The sequence below is a fragment of the Pinus tabuliformis genome, chromosome 5_1 (assembly GCF_031772625.1).
Source record: "Pinus tabuliformis cultivar Carrire ecotype Pingquan chromosome 5_1, CPIR1, whole genome shotgun sequence".
Lineage (NCBI taxonomy): Eukaryota > Viridiplantae > Streptophyta > Pinopsida > Pinales > Pinaceae > Pinus > Pinus tabuliformis.
In genome coordinates this window covers 1,807,045-1,812,142 of record NC_142305.1, presented here as the reverse complement: position 1 = coordinate 1,812,142, position 5,098 = coordinate 1,807,045, and the positions used below count along the sequence as shown (strand labels likewise).

The 5,098-nt window shown below is 36.9% G+C and overlaps 1 pseudogene; it reads left to right on the top strand.

Moving 5' to 3' along the window:
* Positions 1–1,305: 1,305 nt before the first annotated feature.
* LOC149163245 (gamma-glutamylcyclotransferase 2-3 pseudogene) lies at positions 1,306–1,946 on the top strand (annotated as a pseudogene).
* The last annotated feature ends 3,152 nt before the right edge of the window (positions 1,947–5,098 follow it).

Below are 5,098 nucleotides of genomic sequence, written 5' to 3'. Positions count from 1 at the left end.
CAGAATTCTTTTTAGCAGTTTCGCAGCGCTACCTGTTTGAGTGGTTTCGTAGCATGCTACGAAACTGGGGATTTGTTTGAGTTTTCAGTGAAGGTCCAAATCCTAGCATGCTTATTGTACAGAGTTCTACTTCCCTCCAGGAATGTTGATGAGAGCAGTGGCAGTATGTTCAAGGAGACACCTTATGATGATGCAGCTATTGTGGGATTGCCATCAAATACATTAAGGGAGTTATCTCTGAATTCTGGCTCATGGGTGATTGTGAAAGATGTACATACTAATGTGGGAGACTTGCAGGAGATTTTGTGTTGAATCCTCTAGACAAAGAATCTATTAAATTTTATAAGTCATAGAGTGTTTGACATTTGGGATTGTCTTTTCACAATCTGTAATCTCTTTCACAAAGCAGGGCGCCACAATGGATTGAAAGATTTGAAAAATATTTATGATAAAGTTCATGTTCACACCTTGTTCATGCTGCGGAGTACTTGGTAATTGTTTTGACAGACCTTGGGACCAGTTTCAAACTTGTAGAAATTGTCCATGAAGGAATTCAGAAATACTCTGAAGCTCTAAAAGCAGATAGCTGCTATGTTGTTGCTTAGTATAATTTGGGGTAGTTTATTAAGAAATGAGCATATCGAGCCTAAATCTGGCTGAGGCATTGACAATGGATGGTAGAAAGAAGCCTTTGATATTGGCTAGCACCAATGGAGTTATTAATTCCGCCTTGCTTTCTGGAGAACATGATGGCACCATGGATGGATCTAAGAAATACAGGGGTTTTTAAAATGACTGATATAAATGAAAATGTCTTGAGTATTATCGAGCACGTTGGTTCATTATTAATGCATATATTGAAGACATGAAAGTGCTCTTTTCAAATGCGGTGATTAATGCCAAGTGTCGAGTAGTTTTATATGCTACAAGGCCGCCATTATTAGTGGCACAAGAGCTGGTTTTAGGTTAACTGGTGTCGTTAAAAGGGTGAGTGCGCATTAAATAGAAATAAAAGAAGGATGGCGCAAATGGCAGAGTTCGAAATAGATGAATTTCCTTTGTCAAAGTGGATGGTATTATTTTGATGTTGTCTTCTTCAAACAGGGTAATCGTGCCGGTTACATGCTCCAGCTGTTGGTTTAAAGAAGGAGGATTGTCATTATAATTTCTGGCGCTCACTTAAAAGCCACAGTTCAAGAAAATCTTGCATAAACAGAGGCTTATAATAATCACGAGATTTTGCACTAGTGAATGGCATCCGTGGAAGATTGAATGGCATCCCCTGGAGGCTGTAGAATTGAGGGAGGTCGACGGCAAGGCGGAGGAGATGGTTCTGTGGGTGTTTGGTTACGGTTCCATAATATGGAAGGCGGGTTTCCACTATGACGAACGACGAGTTGGTTTCATCAAAGGCTACCGTCGTCTTTTCCATCAAGGGAGCACAGACCATAGAGGAACCCCTGCCAATCCCGGCAGGACTGTTACACTCGAGCCTCACGATGGCCACACCAGTTGGGACATTGCTTACAGGGTTTCTGGACAGGAAGCTGAGGATATTGCTTTATCTTATCTAGAAGTAAGAGAGAAGGAATATGACCAAAAGGCCTACGTTGATTTCTATTTTGAAGAGGATTCAACAGAGCCAGCTATATCTGGAGTCCTTGTGTACATTGCATCAACAGACAAGAATTCGAATAAGAATTACCTGGGCCTTGCACCATTGGAAATGATGGCTCATCAAATTGTTGGAGCTGTGAGTCTTTCCGGGCCTAACATTGAATATCTTTTTCAACTAGAGACAGCTCTACTTGAGATAGGTTGCAATGATAGTCACGTGACAGACCTCGCAAATGCAGTTAGGAAAGTATTAACATGCAAAGATGGAGATGCTACTTCAAATGGAGATGCAAAGTACTAAACTTCAGTGTGAACTTCAGCAATTCGTTGTCTTATTCACGAGATTGCTTTAAAGGATATTTTGCCGAGCCTTTTGAGTACTATAACATGCGCTGCCTCAATCTAGAATATCTCTGATGTTATTGTGGATCCATTGAGAGATAAAGTTGTTAGTGCCCACATTGCAGCTTTTGACTTCTAGGTTCTAAGCATAAAAAGCAGAGTCCTTGTAGGAATTATATATTAACCGAATGCTTCATCCAAGAGAAAATGAGTGGCTGTTGAGAAAATAAAGCTCAAGACAGTCAGAATTTAGTATTTAAGCTGTTTATTGGTTTGATGCTAATCAAGGTTGCTGTGATATGTAATGACAGAAGCAAGCTTCATTTTTTTTAAAACTATTTAAGTTCCTAACAGCTGTACAAATGTCTGAAGAGATCATGAATCTAAGCAGAAAACGCTTCAAAGATACATAGGTTCTGTTTTGACATCTACAGCAGTTTCGTAGCGCGCTACGAAACTGCTGTAGAATGCTGTTTTGTGAAAAAACAATGAATTTTGATGATGAGGTCAGCTAATGGTAAAAGAAGGTCTCAAACACAGGAGGGAGATTATACATGGATTTCATAACAGCTCAAACAGTGACAGGTGTAGGTCTTGAAGGGAAAATAAAATATTTTGTTTATTTTCATAAAAGTTTTCTCAAAGGCACTTTATGACCGAGCTACTAGGGTATTGGTAGGGTAACCAGAATGTTCAGTTGGTACACATGTTTGGTCCATGAAGCATTCAGATCATATGGCATATGGTGATTATGCGTTGTCATTAAAGGTTTAAAGAGTTTGGAGCGTGGTATTTAAATGATGAAGGAAAATGGAAGACAGGGGACTGTGGATATAGGGTGATTAATTTTATCAATTAATAAGCTGTCTTACAGCTAGCATCCGAGACCAGCTTGCTCGGTGAATGCTCCCTTAACATATCTTACCCATAATGGAAATCATACAGCTGTCCAGCATCCAAGAAGAATCATATTACGAGGAAAAAGGAATTAGTGTTTTAGTTTGATTAGGACTTTATGTAATCATAGCTCAGCACTTTTGTAATTAATGCATTAGTTAAATAGCATGTAGGAGTAGTTAATAGCCACTTTCGAGGCTCCCCTCATGCTGGAGGAGGAAGCTCGAGGTGGGGGAGTTTGCTTGCCTATATAGGGATCAGATTAGAATGTAAAAAGGGTTGGATATTATATACAAGAAAGAGAGTTTTATTGGAGCCAATGTAAGACTTGTTACAGCAATAGTAAACAGTGGTTGTTTCTTCTCAAGATTCTCAATGGATCATTTTGTTCAAATGTGATGTTGGTGTATTCTCTTAATGTTCTTTTACAGCTTTGTTATAACACAATCACTCAGAATTCATATTATATGCTCTGACTTCCTGTGTGTTTGGCAAGCTGTGGTGTTGGTGAAGCATGTTTGAACATCTGATGCAAAGAGCCTTGACTTCCATGAGATGACTGTGATTTTGTTTATTAAATGTGAGAGACTCCATAGCCCAATGAAGACCAATTTGATGTGTGTCCAACCAGCTATATTTTCATAAGTGTGTGAAGAGTTAGCCCTCTGTTGTTGTGATTAATTCTCTATCAAAAAGCCTGTGAGAGAGCCCTCTCTGATTAGGAAGGCTAATTCCTAATCTAAAGTCTGGTCTGAAACAGTTACATGAAATCTTGCTTGGTTGCAGCCCTCAGTAGTGATTTTGTGATAACACAATGTTTCATGTTCCAGGAATCTAAAGAGAACTGAATTTATCACAGATGAGAATGTAAATATGCTCTTTAATAAATCATAGTGATAAATTCTCTCTTTCATTTATTTATTTTGAGTTTGTATTAGCCCCATTATACTAAACTTGATTCGAAATCCCAAATAATATATTAATTATATATGTGAAGATGATTTGAATCTTTAAATGATAAGTATGGGGTGAATATCAAAATTAGAAATAAAAGAGAATTCCAAATGAATTAATCATGATATATTACTTTTACCTGTTCCAAATTTGCCACAAATTGTTACATTACCACAGTGGATGCTCAAGAGTTCCTTTTGTAGTAAATGAAGATGATTTCTAAAAGATGGTTGATATAATAAAATGTGCATCCAATTACGAATCAAAGGAAAAATTTAAATGAAACGGTGGTGATGAAATATTTCATTAGCCAATCAGACTGTCGAGAAGAGTAAAAGAGGTCCATGTGCATATATCATGAAGAATGTATATCCCTTTAGTCAGAAATTCATCCCTATGATTGAATTCTTGGATTTCACAAAGTTATGATTGAAACACATCCAAGTTTTGAGTCATCATGATAACATGAAAGTAGCATACGTATTCAAAGATAATGGAACAAGACTTCACGTCATCATAGTGATTTTTTCCTTTGATAGATGTAATGGATATGATAGTGGTAAAAGGAATGTGAGGCTCAAAGAAGTAAACCTTGGAGTTTGTTTTTAAATGTTTCTGATATAATACAAATCCAAGAGTATACAAATTTGAAATCCTCAGAAAAGTCTAGAAAAATGTTAAGTAGCAAATTAAGATTTCAAATTTCATCAGTTAGGCTCTGAGTCCCTTTGGAAGAAATGAATATGACTAAAGGGAAACAATTTTGCAGTTGTGATGTAATGGTTAAATTTATCTTCGCAATTCAAATATTTGGAACATGCATATATAAAATCATAGATAAGATCATTTGTTGTAAGTGTTTGTCCAAAAATTTCCTCCATTTGTAGCAAATTAGAGTTTTATAGTGAGCATAAGCATTTGATTCCAGCTGTATCGATGAGAGATAGAATATGATAATTTACCCATAACATAAATTTCTGAACATATGAGCGTTATCGAAGAAAAGTATTGGCGAAATATTATAGCTGTAATTTTTTGAAACATGCGATATTATGAACTTCCAATAGGCCTTGATTAAAGATACGAGCAAAAATGAATATCGTAGGTCTTTTATCGGAGTTTCAATATCGGGTGTGCAAAAGGAGAACAACCGATTGAATTTCGCGATATGAAAATTGCGATATGGAAAGCATGAAGTTATATTGGGGATCTTGTATCACAGCTTACCTATTGGGAATGCTTATGATCAAATGTTGTGATATGGATGATGCGGTATGGAGGATGCAAT